The sequence below is a fragment of the Hyla sarda genome, chromosome 1 (assembly GCF_029499605.1).
Source record: "Hyla sarda isolate aHylSar1 chromosome 1, aHylSar1.hap1, whole genome shotgun sequence".
In the NCBI taxonomy this organism is placed as follows: Eukaryota; Metazoa; Chordata; class Amphibia; order Anura; family Hylidae; genus Hyla; species Hyla sarda.
Window position 1 is genome coordinate 46,290,970 of NC_079189.1, and position 12,223 is coordinate 46,303,192.

General features: G+C 42.8%; 1 protein-coding gene across 4 annotated transcripts in view; it reads left to right on the forward strand.

The window, feature by feature from the left end:
* The first annotated feature begins 9,113 nt into the window (after window positions 1–9,113).
* Window positions 9,114–12,223, forward strand: part of FGFR3 (fibroblast growth factor receptor 3) — a 118,733-nt gene continuing 115,623 nt past the window's right edge. For 2 of the 4 annotated variants that reach the window (XM_056554916.1, XM_056554925.1), the window contains exon 1: window positions 9,115–9,323. The gene's annotated coding sequence lies outside the window, so the exon portion shown is untranslated. The other 2 variants (XM_056554912.1, XM_056554913.1) reach the window with 2 other exon arrangements.

The following is a 12,223-nucleotide window of genomic DNA, read 5'->3' on the forward strand; positions in this document are numbered from 1 at the left end:
GCGAAGAGTTTGCACAGACCGGCTAGGAATTTTTGTTTTTCTTAGACGGGATTTGTTACATGGAGCTTTATATTGCTTATTTAGAGGAAACTCTTTCCCAAGGTTCAAGCTGCTTGTGCACAGTAGCGCCCCCATATGGGAAGATGCCCTGGAATATGTGGGCTGATGGTGACCGTGGAAAGGTCTGGAAAAGTATTTCCCAACCAGGGTGCCTCCAGCTGTTGCAAAACTACAACTCCCAGCATGCTCGGACAGCCTTCGGCTGTCCGAGCATGCTGAGAGTTGTAGTTTTGCAACAGCTTAAAGGGGTATTCCGGTGAAAAACGATTATTATTATTATTATTATTATTTTTTTTTTTTTATCAACTGGTGCCAGAAAGTTAACCAGATTTTTAAATTACTTCTATTAAAAAAAATCTTTATACTTCCAGTACTTAGCTGCTGTATGCTCCTGCAGTATGAACATAGCCATAAAGGGGTACTTTTTTTTTTTTTTTTTTTAAATCAACTGGTACCAGAAGTAAAACAGATTTGTAAATTACTTCTATTAAAAAAACGTTATCTTTCCAGTACTTATCAGCTGCTGTATGCTCCACAGAAAGTTCTTTTCTTTTTCAATTTATTTTCTGTCGGACCACAGTGCTCTCTGCTGACACCTCTGTCCATGTCAGGAACTGTCCAGAGCAGGATAGGTTTGCTATGGGGATTTGCTCCTTCTCTGGACAGTTCCTGACATGGACAGAGGTGTCAGCAGAGAGCACTGTGGTCAGGCAGAAAATAAATTGAAAAAGAAATTAACTTCCTGTGGAGCATACAGCAGCTGATAAGTACTGGAAGGACAATGTTTTTTTAATAGAAGTAATTGACAAATCTGTTTTACTTCTGGCACCATATATATATATATATATATATATATATAGTACCCCTTTAAGGCTATGTTCATACTGCAGAATTTCCGCATGGATTTTCACATGTAATTCTGAATTTTATTTCCGCATAAATTTATAGCCAGAACACTTCAATGGGATTCTACAGACCCATTCACACTGCAGAATTTCTGCCTCGGTCTTTCCGCAGCTAAAATTCTGCATTCCGCACTCCCCAAAAATATAGGTCATGTCTTAGAATTTTGTGGAATTTGTCTGCGGAATCCCATTGAAGTCAATGGGGCTTGAAGTTCTGCACAAAATGTGGAACTGGTACGGGATGTGTTCGGAATCCATGCAGAATTTGTGCGGAATTTAAAGGGGTATTCCAGGAAAAAACTTTTTTTTATATATATCAACTGGCTCCAGAAAGTTAAACAGATTTGTAAATAACTTCTAATAAAAAATCTTAATCCTTTCAGTACTTATGAGCTTCTGAAGTCAAGGTTGTTCTTTTCTGTCTAAGTGCTCTCTGATGACACTTGTCACGGGAACCGCCTAGTTTAGAAGAGGTTTATTATGGGGATTTGCTTCTAAACTGGGCGTTTCCCGAGACAGGTGTCATCAGAGAGCACTTAGACAGAAAAGAACAATCTTAACTTCAGAAGCTCATAAGTACTGAAAGGATTAAGATTTTTTAATAGAAGTAATTTACAAATCTGTTTAACTTTCTGGAGCCAGTTGATATATATATAAAAAAAGTTTTTTTCCTGGAATACCCCTTTAATGTCATTGCGACGTAAACAATACCTTAAAGGTTTCAAATTTATTCCCTAGAACTGGAGGGCAAAAGCGTGCCCGACGTGTGGTCACATGGCGGTTGTTGTACTGGACATTACTTACTATATATATATATATATGTATAAAACTGCCGAGTAAGATTTCACCAAATACACAGACACCTCAAATCTAGACAGAATTAATGATAGTGTGCCTAAAGTAGAAAGGGATTATCTGATATTAGAAGCTATGATTATGGGGAGCTCTTAGGTCTGGCACCACATGAAGCATTTGTTCTAATGACGTCCAATAACTAACAATCAGAAAGTGCAATGACCACTAAGACCATAATACAAAGCGTTTAACTGGGCAGCTCCATTCTTGGGGAAAAAATGGGGGAGTTTCAGAGAAGGGACCCCCACAGATCAGACATTTATGTTCTGACACAATAATTGGGGCCCTTCCCCATCAATGTCCACAAGATCCTGTTGAAGACAATCATATCTTGGGTTGACGTAAACACAGGATATCCAACAGCTCGGGGTCTTATTTTAGGAAGTATTACAATAGCACATCTTCATAAGGTTAGGGTCACACGTAACAGATCCGCAGCCCTAGAGTGAGCCCTTCGACCTGTGCCCACTCATAGCAACAATGCGCCGCTACGTGCGCACACAGAGGGATCTGCGCCACTGTAGTAAATTGGGCATGCGCAGTTTTTTACTCACAGACATCGCGGCCACTCCTCTGCTTCCTGAGCTAGATAGAGAGCGGTTGCCATATCCGAGAGTAAACTGCACATGCGCGCGCAGTCTACTACAGTTGCGCAGATCCCTGTGTGTGCGCTTGTAGCAGCGGATTGCTACTACAAGTGGGCACAGGCAGGGGACTGACTCTAGGGCCGGTCATCCGCGGATCTACAGCATAAAATACACCACAGATCCATTATGTGTTACTCTAAAAGTTTACATCCAACGCCAGGCCACTTTAGTCACTTCTTAGTTGGTTCCAGTTTGTTGTACATATGATGAGGGTGAAAATATTTAACACGAACGCAAGTAAAATTAAAATAATACAGAGTAAATAGCAGACTGATATAGAGCGAGTGAGGTCCCTGCCCTGCTGTCTCCCCTACCTACTGCTGTCTCCCCTACCTACTGCTGCCTCCCCTACCTACTGCTTCCCTCACCTCCCCTTGGGGATTGTAAGCCGTTACGGCTTACAATCCCCAAGGGGATGTGAGGGAAGCAATAGGTAGGGGAGACAGCTGGTCATCTGTGAGAAGTGGCAGCAGGGTTATGGTAAGTCATTGCCTTTCTTGAAAAATGGGTTTTCAGGTTGCTTTTGAAGGTTTTGATGGTGGGTCGAGAGCTAGATGGGTCTGGTTATAGAGTCCCAGTGTATGGGGGAAGCACGGGAGAAGTCATAGAGATGGTCGTGTGAGGTGCGGACGAGGGGAGAGCACAGGCGAAGGTCTTCAGAGGATCGGAGATTACGTGAGGGGACGTATTGGAAGATCAGTTCAGACATGTATGGGGAAGACAGGTTTCGGACAGCCTTGTATGTCATGGTAAAAAGTTTAAACTGAACTTGTTGGGAAATAGGTAGCCAGTTATAGTGTCTCTATGACTAAGCGTAGTGACCCGAAACGTGAGAACTGTTTGGCTTCAATCTCTGTAGCCTGAGGCTTCTGGTACATCTCCTAAACACATTACTCTCAGCTGCCAAGATTTCCCGGGAGTTTTAAACATCCTGTCACAGGGCCAACATCGTGGTAAAGCACGATTTAACTGTCCGGCTGGCAGGTGCAGAGAATAGTTATTGCAGGGGCTGTCGGGGGAGAAAAGATTTATTGTGACTGGGCAAAGCCAATGCCATAGTGCTTAAAGGTGCCACTGTCTGGCACAGAACCAAGAAAACCCAAGTACGTAATCTCATAACAGAGAAACATTACACCCCAATAATGATCCGCCGGTGACAGCATTGTGTATTGTTAAGATCACGTAGACAATGTGACCTCCGCTCCTGAGTCATTGTTTGTAGGGTATAAACATTCCCTAATCCTACATGGTGAATAGACCCAACACTTTAACTGTTCATTTCTCTGGTTTATACAGGGGATCTGGAAGATTTCAATACAAAACTTCAACTAATACATTGTGGTGACAAAATCATTGCTTGGGAGCCGTCACTCTGTTCTGTGTATGGGAGAATGAGGTCAACAGTAGGGTCTCCAAATGAATGTCTTCTAGGTTATGATTTACACGGAGGAGCGCTACAATGGGTGATAACCGCAGCTCCGATACGGAACCACGCTGAGGTCCTGGGTCGTTCCCCTTCTCCCATTTAAAGGGGTACATTTTGTTCAGAATGTTCGGAGCCGGAGGCTGTGATTGTGATGTCACGACCACACCCCTCGTAACACCACACCCCCTACATTCATGTCTATGGGAGGGGGCGTGTTGGATGACACGCCCCCTCCCATAGACATGAATGGAGGGGGCGTGGTGTCACGTCGCAAAGGGGAGTGGCCGTGAGGTCCCGACCACTGCCACAGGAACCCCGTGTTTGTTTAGAACGTTGGGTGCTGCAGAAGATCGCAGGGGGGCGGGATCTCCCGCGATCAGACATCTTATCCCCTATCTTTTGGATAGGGGATATGATGTCTAGCAGCGGAGTATCCCTTTAAGGGGATCAAAGATGGAATGCTCCCTCCTTTGCTAGTAAGATTTGTATTAGATTTGGAAGTAGTTAGATTGCCCTGCGATTGGGGGCCCAAAAATGCTGCGGACAGGTGTTAGCTGAGGGTAAATAGAAAAATGTGAAAATTCAGATCCACATTGCGTATTTTTTATTCTTATTAATTATTATTATTTTTATTTATTTTTTGCCATTGTTTACCCTCTTTTATAGCGTTTTTAGGCTAAGGGCTAGTGTTTTTCTCACCCTTTTATTTAGTAACAATTTAAATTAACAATATAGGTAATTGTGATTAAAGGAATTATCCAGAAAGATATAAACAGATATAAAAAGATATAAACAGCACCACCCCTGTCCTCAGCTTGTGTGTGGTATTACAACTTTGTTCCATTCACTTCCATTGGACTGAGCTTCAGTACCACACACAGCCTGAGGACTGGGGTGGTGCCATTTTATAAAGAAATCAGCTATTTTTTTCTTATCCTGGATAACCCCTTTCATTTATTTTTTATATTTTTATACATATATTTTGTTACCTAGTTGTAGCATTTTTAGGCTCAGGGCTAGTCTTCCAAAATCGAAGCATGTTGATGGTATGGCGTATTTATTTTTTTTTTCATAAAATTTTGATGTTTTCTATGGGAGGAAGCAAATGGCAGGAAAAAAAATGTCCAAAAAAATACTTATTAGAAATCCTTAAAGGGGTACTCTGGAGGAAAATAAAAATTGTTCAAATCAACTGGTGCCAGAAAATTATACAAATTTGTAAATTACTTCTATTTAAAAATCTTAACCCTTCCAGTACTTGTCAGCTGCTGTATACTACAAAGGAAGTTGGGTAGTTCTTTCCAGTCTGACCACAGTGCTCTCTGCTGACACCTCTGTCTGTGTGAGGAACTGTAGGGAGCGGGAGAGGTTTGCGCTGGGGATTTTCTTGTGTTTTGGACAGTTCCTGACACGGACAGAGGTGTCAGCAGAGAGCACTGTGGTTAGACTAGAAAGAACTACACAACTTCCTCTGGCGCAATACAGAAGCTGATAAGTACTGGAAGAGTTAAGATTTTTAAATAGAAGTATTTTATTTTTTCCTCCAGAGTACCCTTTAAAGATATAATGCCAAAGAAAATACACACTATTTTTGGGGTGGAAAACCACCAAAAAAAAAAAAAAAAAAAAATTTTTAATAAAAAAAAAAAAACTGCATCTTGGGAGTGTAAAAGGGCAATTATTTTTTCATTTATTTAATTTATTTATTTGCCCCATTTTTTTGTGTGTGTGAACATAGCCACTGTGTGTCCTCTTGTAGCGGCAGATTACTACAGCAGGAAATCCACCACTACGAGCAGACACACAGACACTCTGTGACTATCGGAAATACGGGTATGTTTACACAAGACAATTTGCCATTCTGACAAATCCATTACAGATCTCAAGATTTCTTCAGATTTGTCCGAATCTTTGTCGCAAAAAATCAATTCAATGTGCGCAAGTTCCTATTGAAAACAGTGCGAAAATTTTGCCTGCAGATTCTGACACAAATTCCAGGTCGAAATCCTGTGAGGCTGCGTTCACACTGAGTAATTCAGGAGGAATTTACTCAAGTAATTCCTCTTGAATTCTCCGCTCCAAATTAATGCACATCTCCTCTGCCCATTGACTTTAAAGGGGTACTCCACCCCTAGACATCTTATCCCCTATCCAAAGGATAGGGGATAAGATGCCTGATCGCGGGGGTCCCGCTGCTGGGGACCCCGGGATCTTGGCTGCAGCACCCCGCCTCAACGGCTTCCAGCAACGCTGGAGGCTTCAGATCCCGACCACGCGAGCGAAAGAGCGTGACGTCACGACTCCGCCCCCGTGTGATGTCACGCCCCGCCCCTCAATGCAAGTCTATGGGAGGGGGCGTGACGGCCATCACGCCCCCTCCCATAGGCTTGCATTCAGGGGGCGGAGCGTGACATCACACGGGGGCGGAGCCGTGACGTCACAACGCTCCGGCCCCGTGATCGACAGTAATCAGACCCGGAGTGAACACGCTCCGGGTACTGATTTTAATGGGGTGCAGCGTGCAAGATCACGGGGGTCCCCAGTGGCGGGACCCCCGCGATCAGGCATCTTATCCCCTATCCTTTGGATAGGTTATAAGATGTCTAAGCGCCGGAGTACCCCTTTAATGTTATTTCTGCTGTCCTGTTCACACGTCGGAAATTCTGCTAGCGTTATTCCGGCGCTGAATTCCTTTCCGCTTGAAGAAAGAACATGTTCATTCTTCATGCGGAATCCAATAGCAGAAATCAATAGAAGTCAATGGTAAAATAAAATTCCGCCCAACATCTTTTCGGGCGGAATTTGCGCGGTAATGGCAGAAAATCCCTTTACTTCTTTCTCCCCCATTTCCGCGCGAATTCCACGCGAATAGAAAATCCTTTTTTCCGAAAGGTAAATTTTTCAGCGTGAATTCCTCTTGATTTAACGCACCCTGACTCACTGTAGTGTGAACATGCGCTAAAACACCAAATCTATGCCCTGCAGCAGTTTTCCGATTTAGTGCAGTTTTTTTTTTTTTTTTGTGTGTGGATGTGGCACAGAATGCGAAAAAATATATTCTTGTGAATTTTGATGCAGATCAGCGACTATAGATTTCTAAGCGGACGGCAGATTTTATCATTGATATACGAGCATAAAATCTGAAACAATTACAAAATGTGTAAACATACCCATTGTTTTATTTTTTTATTTTAATAATTTTTATTTTTTTGCAGCACTGTAATTCAGCTTTCACTATAAATGGCGCACGTTGGCCAAAAAGTGCACCATACATGATCTCCAACCTCTGGACCACTGTATCCCTACCAGTGTGCCTCCAGCTGTTGCAAGACTTCAACTCCCAGTGTGCATATATACACCGAACCAAGAGATCAAGGTGAATGTATCTAAATAATATTAATCTTTATTGGTACACATAGTAAAAAATACATAAAATAAAATAAAAGAAATGGGTAGATGAGTTACGCAGGCAGAAAATTGGAGGTAGAGAGAATGGTAAAATATACATAAAGTATAAAAATAAACCCAATGGGGTATGCTGGCAAATAAAAAGGCAATAACCAAGATAGAGAACTTAAAGAATGTAACACTATATAATGAACAGAATAAAGATTGCACAGGTTACAATAGATAGATGGTCATAACCCTGTAGGGCAGTGGTCTTCAACCTGCGGACCTCCAGATGTTGCAAAACTACAACTCCCAGCATGCCCGGACAGCCAACGGCTGTCCGGGCATGCTGGGAGTTGTAGTTTTGCAACATCTGGAGGTCCGCAGATTAAAGACCACTGCTGTAGGGAATCGTCTCACCTCCTCCCCAAACGCGCATTTTCGCACCAATGCTTCATCAGGGGGCGTAAGTCTGTCCAGGCATGCTGGGAGTTGTAGTTTTGCAACATCTGGAGGTCCGCAGGTTGAAGACCACTGCTGTATGGAATCCTCTCACCTCCTCCCCAAACGCGCATTTTCGCACCAATGCTTCGTCAGGGGGCGTAAGGCTGTCCGGGCATGCTGGGAGTTGCAGTTTTGCAACATCTGGAGGTCCGCAGGTTGAAGACCACTGCTGTAGGGAATCCTCTCACCTCCTCCCCAAACGCGCGTTTTCGCACCAATGCTTCGTCAGGGGGCGTAAGGCTGTCCGGGCATGCTGGGAGTTGTAGTTTTGCAACATCTGGAGGTCTGCAGGTTGAAGACCACTGCTGTAGGGAATCCTCTCACCTCCTCCCCAAACGCACGTTTTCGCACCAATGCTTCGTCAGGGGGCGTAAGGCTGTCCGGGCATGCTGGGAGTTGTAGTTTTGCAACATCTGGAGGTCCGCAGGTTGAAGACCACTGCTGTAGGGAATCCTCTCACCTCCTCCCCAAATGCGCGTTTTCGCACAAATGCTTCATCAGGGGGCGTAAGGCTGTCCGGGCATGCTGGGAGTTGTAGTTTTGCAATAGCTTGAGGTTCACAGTTTGGAGACCACTATCCCAGGAGGAGTTATAGCCTATGGCAGTGATCTACCATCTATAGTACTTAGATAACAACCTCCAAAATGTAGTGACATTGTCTGCTGGGAGTTGTAGTTTAACAGCAGCTGAAGAATGCAAAGAGTTGCAGGGGGCATGCTGGGAGTTGTAGTTCTGCAATCATTGGTTTGGGCTTTCTAGTTGTTAAATTACAACTCTCAGCATGACCTAACACCCATTTTAGTAACTTTACATAATACGTATATCTATATATTTATATACATTTATCTATCGATATATGTGTGTGTATATATATATATATATATATATATATATATATATATATATATATATTGCTAAAGTGGGTCTATAGATACATGTTAAAATAAAATACACAGTTTTAGATAGTTTTATTTACATATAAATAACAGTTTTATTTACATATATATAATGTAAAGTTGCTAAAGTGGGACTATAGATATATGTTAAAATAAAACAAAAAAAAACAGTTTTATAGAAGTTTGTGAAAATGTCGCAACTCGCACAGTTGCGACATTTCCACAAACTTCTCTAAAACTTAGTTTTTTTGTTTTATTTTAATAAAAATTTAATAATTTAAAGATCCAAATAATGTTATTTAACAGCTCGTTTAGCTGCACACAAGCCGCAGGCAATGAAGAGGTTAACCCACTCTCCGAATCCCCCGATGAGTAGACACACGTTCTGCGGGATGCGGTGACGTCACTCCAGGGATAGCGCGAGGAGGGGGGCGTGTCCGCTAGTAGACACAGGGGGCGTGCCGTGTATTTGCATAGAGGCGTGGCTAGAAGAGGTAACCACCGCCCCGCACATTGGAGTCGCTGTCAGGGGGAGGAGGAGATGCTGAGTGGCCGGCACTCGGTTCGTGTAGAGCGGGAGGATAGGAGCTGGGCACCCGGAGCTGTGCTCCCCCGGGCACTGGAGCTATAAGAGCAGCAGGTAGGTGCTGGATCCCGCCGAATAACGCTGCACGGAGCCTGGACTACAGTGTGGCCCCTGAGGACCCCTCGGCCGGACAGTGCATGGGCTTTATCGCTGGAGATTTGGGGTTTGCAATGAAGTTCTTTGCAGATTTTCACCCTGGATGTGCAGATACGTTGTGTAGCCATAGGAAGTTGTTAGTTGCCACTTGTGAGGCTGAAGGTGTCATTGAGGATGTGCACACAGTCTAGTGCATTGAAGTTCTGCAGCCGGGACTTATCTGGACAGGGCATGGTCTGTGGGAAGATCTAGGGGTGCAGTGATATAGATGATGCATTCACCCTGATCTGTCTGGGGGGTGTAGGGTCCAATGAAGATCCTCTGCTGGACAGTGCATGGTATGTGGGAAGATCTAGGGGTGCAGTGATATGGATGATGCATTGCATTCACCCTGATCTGTCTGGGGGGTGTAGGGAGCAATGTGGATCTGCTGGACAGTGCATGGTCTGTGGGAAGATCGGGGGTGCAGTGATATGGATGATACATTGCATTCACCCTGATCTGTCGGGGGGGGGGGGGGGGTGTAGGGAGCAATGTGGATCTATCTGCTGGACAGTGCATGGTCTGTAGGAAGATCTAGGGGTGCAGTGATATGGATGATGCATTATATTCACCTTGATCTGTCTGGGGGGTGTAGGGTGCATTGAAGATCCTCTGCTGGACAGTGCATGGTCTGTGGGAAGATCGGGGGTGCAGTGATATGGATGATACATTACATTCACCCGGAACTGTCTGGAGGGTGTAGGGAGCAATGTGGATCTATCTGCTGGACAGTGCATGGTCTGTGGGAAGATCGGGGGTGCAGTGATATAGATGATACATTACATTCACCCTGATCTCTCTGGAGGGTGTAGGGAGCAATGTGGATCTATCTGCTGGACAGTGCATGGTCTATGTTGTGTATCATACCTTGCATTCACCCTGATCTGTCTGGGGGGGGGGGGGGGGGGGGGTAGGGTGCAGTGAGAACACTTCAGAACACTTCTGCTGGACAGTGCATGGTCTATGGGAAGCTTAGCATCACCCTGATGTCTCTGGGGCTATAGGGTGCAATGAGGATCCTCTGCTGGACAGTGCATGGTCTATGGAAGGATCAGGGGGCTTCAATGACATGGATGGCAGCTTCTAGACACATTGCATGCACCCTGATTAATCTGGGGGTGTAGGGTGCAACGAGGACTCTGCTGGTAAAGTCCATTCCACTGGATATTTCCAAATTGTCACCTACATGGACAAAAGTGTGAAAGTGAGATGGTAGTAGTCTTTGGCATGTTCTCCATGGACTGTATGTAGTGATAATCCTCTGCAGGACTGTGCATGGTCTGTGTCACCTTCACATCCTGGAGGTGCCATCATCCTTCTAGAAGCCGAGGTGCTCAATCCAGGCTGCTGCAGAACTACAACTCCCAGCTTGCTGTGAGTTGTAGTTTTAGAATATTATAAGGACCACAGGTTGAGGACTATTGCCTGGTGCTGGTGTAACTAAGGTTAATTCATTGCAGGATCGGGACTAGGTACAGAGGAAATGGGTAAATCTCTTCTCTGATGCCATGCTCAGTGGGCACCAATAATACTGCAGTCTGAAGAAATTAGAACAGACATTTATGTGACGTGGTTACAATGTATCTGTGATCAATTTGTGTTCACAAATCTTGTTACAATGTATCAATAGATGACCTGTGTTTATCATTCTTTAATCTGTTATGACCAAACAATATACAACTTGTTTACATTTTTTTTTATTCTATTGTTACAATGTAGCAATAAACAATTTGTTTTATAATTTTTTTTTAAATCTGTGATTACAACGTATCGGTACACAACTTGTATTAATCATGGTTTCATCTGTTGTTACAATATAACAATAGGCAATATTCTTGTGTTTATCATTTTTTTAGCTGTTACAATGTATCAATACACAACTTGTTTACCCTTTTATCTGTTGTTACAATGTATCAATCTGCAAATTTTGTTATTCTTAATACATAATATATATATACACATATATATATATATATATATATATATATATATATATATATATATATATAGTTTATTATTCTCTATCTCTATATATATATATATTCTCTATCTATCTATATATATATATATATATATATATATTAAGAATAATAAAAAAATATATATTTTATTAATATATATATATTCTCTATCTATATATATATATTCTCTCTCTCTCTCTCTCTCTCTCTCTCTCTCTCTCTCTCTCTCTCTCTCTCTCTCTCTCTCTCTCTCTCTCTCTCTCTCTCTCTCTCTCTCTCTCTCTCTCTCTCTCTCTCTCTCTCTCTCTCTCTCTCTCTCTCTCTCTCTCTCTCTCTCTCTCTCTCTCTCTCTCTATATATATATATATATATATATATATATATATATATATATATATATATATTTTAAGAATAATAAAAAAAAATATATATAATTTTTTATTATTATTATTTTTATTATATATAATTTATTTTTTTCCTCTTCTTCTTTTACCTATTATCTATCTTTAACCTGTAGAATAGATTCTACAGATCTCAGGGCAATGAGGCATCACAGAAATGTCCCCCCCCCCCCTCTACCCTGCTGAGATTCTTTAATGGTAAACCCTATGTTGCTTAAAGGATAACCAGTTCAACTGCTGACCTCTCCCAGGATCCATTCTATAGAGCCGTTTTTTCAAAACCGTGCCTCCAGCTGTTGCAAAACTACGACTCCCAGCATGCTCGGACAGCCGAAGGCTGTCCGAGCATGCTGGGAGTCGTAGTTTTGCAACAGCTGGAGACACGCTGTTTGGAAAACACTGTTGGGTGGCAGAAATTGGGCATATGCTTCTATAGCTTGACTCTATTTTGATC